The sequence below is a fragment of the Euprymna scolopes genome, chromosome 46 (assembly GCF_053919585.1).
Source record: "Euprymna scolopes isolate OS-2025 chromosome 46, ASM5391958v1, whole genome shotgun sequence".
NCBI lineage: Eukaryota > Metazoa > Mollusca > Cephalopoda > Sepiida > Sepiolidae > Euprymna > Euprymna scolopes.
Genome location: NC_136527.1, coordinates 60,889,365 through 60,899,813, shown reverse-complemented (window position 1 = coordinate 60,899,813; position 10,449 = coordinate 60,889,365). Strand labels below are relative to the sequence as shown.

Sequence of the window (10,449 nt, the reverse complement as noted above, 5' to 3'; positions counted from 1 at the left end):
GACCACCTCTTCTTGCCTTTCTTGGTGCTGCTTTCGGAAATGGCTGAATTACAGATGGTGAAATGTATGGACGATGCATGACATCATGCGAGCTAGATGAAACACAAGACCCAGATGCGGATGGTTGCATAAGATCATCTTTTTGCTGTTTTTGTGGTCGGACATCATCACTGTGCACGGGCAAGACTGCTCCAGGAACCTCACCTGATGGTCCTACATCTTCCACAGTAGAATTTGCCTCAAGGCTTTCTGCAGCCACATTTTGCTCACGGTCAGTTGGAAGAGAAGGGGAAAAGTCAATTTCACTAAAGATGTCCCGGTTAAATGGATGAATGCCCGAGGCCTGGAATCCAGCAGCAATGTTCAATGGTGTCATGTCAATCATCTGGGCTTGGTTCACTAGAGCTGGGATTTCATATATTGTTACTGTTTTCCCTGGATTGGATCATAGCCACCCATCCATGGTTCTGTTGTACGCTGTTTTGAAGGGTCCATACACTGACCGGTCGAGCGGCTGGAGACGATGGGAAGTGTGTGGTGGAGTGATCAGTAAGACAACGCCATGAAATTTCAAAGAAATGTGTGTGTCATGGTTGTCGAGGATTTTCTTTCCTGGTGAGCATCTGATGTGCTTGATGATGTGATTTAAATATTCCACAAACACCTCTTCATTCATCCAGCCACTTCGTGTTGCCCTCCCTATGCACTGTGCTGGTCCACCTCTGATGAAGTGATCTCTGTAGTGGAGTCTGGGAAAGATGAACAGAGGAAGTATGACTGATCCAATTGCACTCACAGTGTACACCACCGTTACCAATTCCCCGCGTTCAGCGGAGGTGATTGAACCAACTTGTTTCTTTCCTTTTTCTGTGACAACGGCTCCAGGGTTTTGAACGGTGGTGCACCCAGTCTCATCAGTGTTGTAAATGTCACTTGGTGAGAACTTGTACGTGTCCATTATCTGACTCAAGTTGTTGAAAAATTTATCAACAACTGGGTGGTTGAAGGCTGTGGCACGCCTAAAAGATGTTGCTTCTGTCACTCTAATTGCCAGGTTCCGGCGCTTCTTGAAGCCTAACCACCAATCATGTCCTGCTTTTTTCTCACGATCCCAACTTGGTGGCAGATTGAGACAGTTTTTTTAGCAAACTCATATGCCAGTGTGCAACATCTCAATGACAAACCATGAAACATGTCTGACAATTGTTTCACGTGGTCAGCCAAATCCCTTTCCATTTCAGGACTAAAAACCAATTGCCGTAAGGAAACAGGTGTGAGCAGTCCCTGCTAGTTGACTGTCTTGTTTGTCCATGTACCGCTTCAGTGTCATTCGATCAATTTTAAAGTCCTTTGCAGCACTCCTCACACTCTGACCTCCAGTAACAGCGGCAGCAGCCCGTTCCATAACGTATGTAGGAGTTTGTCCATGATTTGTCTTTCGCACGTAGTGGCACATGTCTGGTGGGCTTTTTTTCTGTGAAACACACAAAAAAGAAAAATTAAGTTAACACAATAAATCCGATAATGATGTAGAATATTACTAGAGTGAACTAGTTGATTCAGAGGAGTTCCTGGCATAAGTCTTGAACATTGAACAATGAATGCCAGAGCAGCTGGCATTTGTAGAGAGGCACCTGCATCTCCTGGCATGTTTAGCCAATCAGGCGCCTCCAAATGGAATAACCCACCATGCCTGACTAATTGTAGACTAGTCCATAATGGTGGAGAGGGGTAGTAAGTGCATTCTTGATTCTACAATGATAATAATAATAATGTTAAAAATAATAATGATAATAGTAATAATAAAAATAATTATTATTATTAGAATAACAAAGCGCCTGTACAGCATGCAAATTCCTATCCAAGCACCGCTTACACATCTTAAACATTTACCAGGTAACCCATAGCTCTAATTCTTATACAAGTAGAGCATGTAACGTATACAACATGCATTTTGAATTCACTCTATAACAGGCCTACTGATGTGGTTGCACATTCATCTGTTTCTTGAAAACGTGTAAAAAGACATATGGGGCAAGTTGAGCCAGTGGCACAACATACCCCATTAGCATTGGCTCAACTTACCCCAGTCTGACCTCATTGAATTGTCTGTTCAAATGCATGCATCCCATGTGTGGTGAATGTAAAAAGCTTTTACAGGTATGAAGGCAAGTAATTGAACAAACAACTACCACATATTATATCTAATCAAACTATTACTACACACAAGAAACATGCACTCACCTCTGTAACGCTTTATTTTACTTTTTTGGCACGAAATCTGATTTTCTTTTACTGCATCAACCTCCGATATTGGTTCAGCAAAACAAAATGGTGGAGGTTAAAGTCACGTGATCAGTTGTTTATAGAGTGTATACAAACTTGGATTGGCTTAGTCGATTGTGGTTGAAAGGGGGTGACTCAACTTACTCCTATGCTCAACTTACCCCGACTTCCCCTACTCCATTCATAATTATAACACGAATGCTTATCCATAGAAATTAACACAAACACGAAATGATGACGTCACTAGTAAAATGTGTTCTACTGACGTTTTACCCATCGCCGGTGTATATTAATATATGTGTATATAGTTCAGGGTATATGGATATGTATTGTTTAAATACTTTTATTTAGTCAAATATTATCGGCTACATCTAATCATACAGCGTTCAGCTGTAACCGTGTTCAAAATCAAGATTTATGAAGCCATCCTTCGAACAGAACTAAGACGGATAGAAAAACAATATTATAAATCGTTGTGGTCTTGGAGGTTTTGGAGACAGTTTGAAAAGGGATGGACTAATATATATATATATATATATATATATATATATATATATATAGGAATGACAATTTGTTTTACCTCTCCTTCTTTGTTTTGTATGGGTTTTTATTTATCCTTAATTGTTGATACAATTCCGGCAATAATTCTGTCTTATTGAGTTACATGAAATATATTATTCCAATTCTTTTTATAAGTCATTTTGAGAGATATGTTTAGTATGTTATTTCTGAATTTTTTAAGGAAATTGCAAAGAAAAATATATAATTGTTAATTTAAAAGTTGCAGTCAATTTTCGTAAAATATATTAATATATTTTTGTTAATATATTTTACGAAAATTTACAACTTTTCAATGTAAAAGACAGCAGAAAATAAAATTAACATTCACACTGATTGTAGTAAATGTGCGGTTGCTCCTGTAGTTATTGATAGGATTTCTTTCTATAAATCCATATATATATATATATATATATATATATATATATATATATATATATATATACAGAAACAAAATAAAATCACCCTATCACCCTTTGGATCGGCTGTAGTAAAAGCAAACGTTTCCATTTATTATTGATAGGTTTATTTCTCTTTATATATATGTATATATATATACACACACATATATATATGTATGTATAAAATTATATTTTACAAACAATATATAATTAATTTATTATTTAAATATTTAATTAAATATTTTTACGTGCATAAAATTAAGTTTTTTTATAGACATGTACGTTTCAAAGTATCACTTCTCGTCAGTATAGCTAAACTCGTTGTTCAGACTCGAACTCGCCTACAGGATCTCAACAATTTTATGCATGGTTTTGTTCGCCTTTGAAATATAAGATTGTTGATTTACTTTATGTTTGATAATCTATTCTGTGGTAGTTCTCCATCTTTTTTTTCTGAGTGCTTTTAAAGAGAGAAGTTATCTGCCTTTTGTTTATATTTTAGTCACCCCACATGTTTAGACATATTATTTGTAATAATTTATTATTAAAATATTTAATTAAATATTTCTATGTGCATAAAATTAAGTTTATATATATATATATATATATATATATATATATATATACATATATATATATATACATATGTGAGAAAGAGAGAAATTAAAACTGTAAGTTAAAATTTATAGTTAAATTTATTTTTTGACAGAATTCTTCAAAAGACAATTTTAAAAGTCCTTATTCCACTGAGTTTCAAATAACAGTTGTAGTAGAGAATTTACTGGTTATGGCATTAAATGAAACTGCAATTTATGATAGTCACAAATGCAATTTATGATAATCATAAATTGCAATTTATGACTATCATAAATGCAATTTATGATAGTCATGAATTGCAAAAAATGTACATGTCTGTTACATTTGGTTTTCTTGGCTAAAGGAAAGTGACTGCCTGTACATCTTTAATATTCTTATTTGGTGCTATAATTGTCTGGAATAAATTAGGCATTATAATGTATGATACCTTGATAAAGTTTTTGTTAAGCAAATTGTTATACCTATGCGGGTATTTAAATGATTTTTCAACATTATTGAAAAATCCTTATTAGCTGAAAGGGGATTAAAGCAAATATTTTTCTCCTCATTCTTTTTCTATGATAGACTTATAAAAAAAGGTTAGATGAGAGGTTGGTGTGCTTTTGAATGGTAGGGTTGACGTTATTATTGCTATTATATTATCATTATTATTATTATTATTATATTATTATTATTGCTATTATTATTATTATTATTATTATTATTGCTATTATATTATCATTATTATTATTATTATTATTATTATTATTGCTATTATTTATTAGATTTATGGTTTCTTTTAGTTCTAGACATGTTATGCATGATTAATGATGGTAATCGGTGACTTTCTTGGTTTTTTATGGTTTTATTTTATCTGCTCTGTATATCCCAAATTCCTTAGGGCGTTATTATATGTTATGTTATGGAGAGCCCAAAATTATTTTTAAAAAAATTTGAAGTTTCTTGACGTTTATTATATTTCCTAGGTCTGCTTCTATAGAGACCTTCTGGGGTCTGCTTAAAGTATGTATGTATATATATATATATATATATATATATATATATATATATATATATATATATATGTATTGAAAAGATGCAAAACATAATAAATATTTTTTCAAATGTGTTAATAAACTGATTGGTAAATTATTAACAATTTCATATAATGTCCCCTATTTTTACTTTAAAGTAGTTGGCTGAAAACAACATATATTATAAATGTCAAAACATAATTTTACGTTTACAATTTGGGTATTTAAGAATATTATCAACATTTTGGAAACTATTTCATGATGTTTATTTTCCCTTAATTTGCAGATTATCTATGTTTTCTCAAAAGGAAAACGGAAAAGAAATGATGACTGAAACAGTATCTTGCTCTCTCAATTAACATTAATAAGAAACTGTACTGAAATATTGATACACATTTTGTGTTAATTGGATCATATTGTGATAAAATGCCAAAGATGGTCTCTTCTTGCGAGATTTGTGGAAGAACATTTTTGCAGAATGTTCATTTAAACCAACATATTCGAACTCATACTGGAGAGAAGCCATATTCCTGTGAAATGTGCGAGAATTCCTTTACACAGAAATCAATCTTGACAAGACATATGAGAATACACACTGGGGAAAAGCCATATGCTTGTGAAATCTGCAGTAAATCATTTTCTGACAAAGGAAATTTAAATAAACATATGGAAATACACACTGGACATAAGCCACATTCGTGTGAAATTTGTGATCAATCATTTTCGCAAAAGGATAATTTAATTAAGCACATCCGAACTCAAACTAAAGAGAAGCCATATGCTTGTAAAATCTGCTCTAAATCATTTTGCCAAAAAGTACATTTAGATATCCATATCCGAACTCATACTTTAGAAAAGCCATATTCTTGTGATGTGTGTCACAGTTTCTTTACACAAAAGTCGTCGTTGAACAGACATGTAAGAATACATACAGGAGAAAAGCGTTATCCCTGTCGGGTTAATAAGACTTATAAAAAATATATACACAATAGAGTAAAAACTTTTTCTTGTGAAGTATGCAGTAAATCTTTTTCAGTGAAGGATTATTTGATTAAACATGTTCGAATTCATACAGGAGAAAAGCCATATTTTTGTGAAATATGTGGAGCTTTCTTTGCACAGAAATCACAACTAACTAACCATATAAGAACACACACTGGGGAAAAGCCATATACTTGTGAAATATGCACAAAATCATTTTGCCAGAAAGGAGATTTACATAAACATATGCGGACTCATACTGGGGAAAAGCCATTCTCTTGTGAGATTTGTGCGACTTGCTTTGCACGAAAATCAATTTTGAAAATCCATATGAGAATACATACTGGAGAGAAACCATTTTCTTGTGAAATTTGTGGAGCATCATTTTCAGCAAAATGTCATTTAACAAACCATCTTCGAACTCACACTGGAGATAAACCATATTCATGTGAGGTTTGTGCAACTTGCTTTGCACAAAAGTCAGCCTTGAATGCACATATGAGAGTTCACTGTTAAGATAATCTATATGATACTGATAATATGATGACACTAGCGATAAGTTACATTATTATTAATTTTCATGTATATTTAAGCATTAACCTGAGGAAGAGACATTTGGTTTCTAAGAGATTACACTGAAATGAAAAGAAAAAAGCAGTGATTACCCTGTTAGTTTTGTGGCACATTTTTAAAAAGAAGTCTACTATGAACTGATATTTTTAAATATTAACAAAAAAAAGGATATTGTTGTGATTTTGCTTTTTACTTTTCATCCAAAATATTGCGTTGAATTTTTTATTCAACTGTTTTATGTGGAACAATTTTTGAAGCATTTTAAAGTAACATAAATGTTGCCATATTTCCTGTTTATATATTGGATAGAAACAAGGCTCATTCTAATTTTTGAAAGCATTTTTTCAATAAAGATGAACTTTTTTTAAAATGAAACTGCAAATTTCACTGAGGATGCAAATGTGTTTTATAATCCAGATAATCAGGCATCTACCTCTGTCTTTCCATCAAAAGATTAAAGAATTGGGCTTCTGTAGAATAATGTTTCAACATTAGAACAAGGCAAAATCATGTACTTCCATAGATTTGCATATGTAACTTTTAGCTTTTTATTTGTCTTGTTTTTTTTTCACGAGAAAAAAATTCTGGCATTGTGGCATATTCCTGAAAACATTTAGGTAAAGTTGCAACATTTTTCCACCCTCCAAAATGCTTTAAAATGACAAATATTATGTTTTCGGTAATGTTTAAAACGAAATAATGTTTAAAATTTCAGGAAGTAAGTAATTTCTATGATGTGAAGAAATTACCGTTTCAAAAAGTCGGGTATAACTTTTCTACATAAATTTTACATCATTTCCAGGAGGCCTGGACACCCATAATCGCGATCATTTTAAAGGATTTTTTGAGGGTGGAAAGATGCTGCACGTTTATCGAAATATCTTGAGGAATATTCTGGAATCTTCACTTCCTATGTTATATGTGCTCTTGCTTTGCACATTGACACTAAGAAAGGCAGTTAATGGAGTCAAATTCAAGATAATCATTGATTTTCACTTACTACCACTACTACCACTACTATTTTAATTTCTTTCAATCTGAAGCATTATTAAAAAATTATTATTGTAGTTTATACCTCCCTTCAATTTATTGCTAACTTGATCTACATAATCTTATTTTTCAATCTTCTTTTTCCATCGTCTTACATTGTTACATTAATTTCCTTCAATAATATTCTTTACTAAAAACATCTGATGATGATTCTCTGATTATTGTTGTTTACTTTTATAATTTTTGTCGCCTTCTGTTACACATGAGGTCTTTTTATTTGTTTACATTTTGTATAACAATTATTATACAAAATGTAAAACAAAATATTTGTTAAATTGTCATTTTATTCTTGTGACAACGGTCATAAAAACAAGCGTAAGGGCGGCATGTGTTTATTATAAAAAGTCACTGACACTGAAACTCGGAACCCGACTGATAGGAAAAGAAAAAGTGACATATGCAAATTAAGATGAGATCGAATTTGAGTCGAATAGAAAGCCAGTAGTTCTTTCATTGGGATAAGTATTCTTTTGTTGACTTGAAGTTTAATTTTCATGTACATGGGATGAAAGAAATACGGATTTTCTATGAACGTCGAGACAAGAAAAAGAAAAAGTCATTCTTTGTGTGTCAGGAACATTGCAAACTGAAGAAGAAAAACATTTTATTTTGCACGAACATTTCACGGTATTTGGTCATTCAAAGACAAACTTTAATTTCAGCCCAAGAATTTTTTCTCCTCTTCACAGCATAACTCTGGTCTGGTTCAATCAAGGCAGTGATGACAACCTGCAACCGATTCGCAAGAACCTTGGCCAAAATCTTTAACTTTTTTTTTTTTTTTACACAGTGATCACCACTTATCAAGGCCCGGAAGCCACTCAGGGATAAGGGTTATTGCAAGTACATTACGTTAGTGTGGAGATTTGATGAAGTGTTTACTTAAGGGGGCGGTTCATTAGGAATTTGTTAATATTGGACTTGAAGACATCCAAGTTGTAGTCCGGTGGGAAGCAGGCAGACGGAACAGAGTTCCACAGGCGTGCAGTTCTAAGAAAGAAGCTTTGTTCATGGAATCCGCGTTTTGATTTAGGCACAGATAAAGAGTGGGGGAAACTTTTGACAGTGGATTCAGCTAGACGGGTATTTTTCATGAAAGATTGGCGAGGGGTGACCAGAGATTGGAGTTCAGACGAGCAGCTGCCATGGAAATAATGCTAAAACAAGGATAGGCTCGCAACGTCTCTTCTGTGGGAGAGAGGTTGCAGGGTAGAGAAAAGGGCATCCCCCACTAAGTGACGAAGTTTATTTTGTACTCTGTCAAGGCAGGATAGGCTGTTTTTAGCAGCTCCTGCCCAGATATGGCAACAGTATTCCATCCTTGGACGTACTTGGCTTTTATATAGATAGAGAATTGCATCAGTAGTGATATATCTTCTGGAGCGGTAGAAGGATCCTACCATCTTTCCAGCGACCTTGGCAACAGACTTGATGTACGTGTTCCATTTAAGATCAGGAGTAAAGGTCAAACCCAGAAGCTTGTCAAAACACGGGGCCTCACCCAGACGAGAGCCATCCATCACAATTGATGCCAGCTGGGGATCAGAGCGTTGATTATGTAAGGATAGGAGTTTGGTTTTGGATGCATTAAAGGTAACCAGCCACATCCCCCACTGAACCACGCGCTTGAGATCAGAGGAGAGAGAATCAGAGAGAACTTTGTCATTTACAGCCTTTGATGTGTTGCCGTAGATGGTCATGTCATCAGCATAGATGTCAACGAATGATTTAAGTATGTGTTTAGGGAGGTCATTGATGTAGATCAGGAAGAGAGTTGAGCCCAGGATTGACCCCTGAGGGACTCCAGCATTTATATTGCAGGCCTCCGATTTTTGTCCATCTACCACTACTCTTATGAGCCTATCGGAGAGAAATGATTTATGATTGAGAAAACATTTCCAGTTATACCGTAGCTGGAAATCTTGTGAAGTAGACCCTTATGCCATACCTTGTCGAAGGCCTTTGATATGTCAAGAGCAATTGCCCTAGAAAAGAAGCCTTTGTCAAGAGATTCACTAATCCTGTGGGATATAACCGTCAGCACATCTGCAGTAGATCTTGCAGAGCGGAAACCATATTGTGTGTCACTAAGAAGGTTATTCCTGCTGAGGTGGTTGACTATTTCTCTATTTAGTATGGATTCCAGCAACTTACTCATAACACACAGGAGACTTATAGGTCTGTACTGAGAAGGAGAGGACTTATCACCTGAATTCTTAAATACAGGGCAAAAATCGTCTAAATCTTCCTCCCCATTATGCCGTTGACCTTTCCTCAGCAATGTGATCACTCCCTTGGTCACCTGCCCAGGGATGGAGCCCTGAACAAACCAATGGTTGAACATATCCTTCAGAATAGGGACCAACATGGGCGACAGCCTCAAGTAAAATTCGTAAGGTAGACCATCAAGCTCTGGGGACTTGTTGCAGCCGATCTGCTTCAACGCAGTAAGGATCTCATGTTCCGCAATGAGACCATCACAGCCAGCCGCCATGGGGCGGGGCGAGTCGGCTAAATAACTGCCAAACTCTTCGACCCTGAGTCTGGGTAGTTGGGTGAAGTGCTCCGATAGATGCTTTTGAAACCCCTGCAAATCTCCCGCATCGACACGAGGGTGTGCCCTTCCAGGTTATGTACTTTTCGAATGTACCCGCCCGAGCCATGCCTTAGAGCAGCCTTACGCTCAACAACGTCTACATTAACAGCCTCGTTCGAGACTTTCATTAGCCTAGCCCTAACTATCTGGCCCTCGTCCCGCTTGCTAGCCAAGCAGTTGAGGTCTTGTTTAGCTAGTGCTATCTCTAGGGGGTCCCCTCCCCTCCACCGCCCGGGTCAGCCTATTCTCTATATGCTTCTTGGCCTTAGCCTTAGCCTTATCTAGTGCAAGGCGTTGGCTATACTGGACCGAGAAGCGTCTAATCTTAGCCTTGAGACTAACCCACCACTTACTCCCGGTAACCGCCCCCACTAATGCCCGTTGGATTATCTCT

General features: G+C 35.5%; 1 long non-coding RNA gene across 1 annotated transcript in view; it reads left to right on the top strand.

Annotated features, from left to right (window-relative positions):
• The window catches only part of LOC145271352 (uncharacterized), a 24,307-nt gene extending 16,690 nt beyond the window's left edge, over positions 1-7,617 (top strand). The window contains exon 2 of the long non-coding RNA XR_013865833.1: positions 5,142-7,617. This is a non-coding gene — a long non-coding RNA (uncharacterized LOC145271352). The remainder of the gene's footprint in view (positions 1-5,141) is intronic.
• Positions 7,618-10,449: the final 2,832 nt, after the last annotated feature.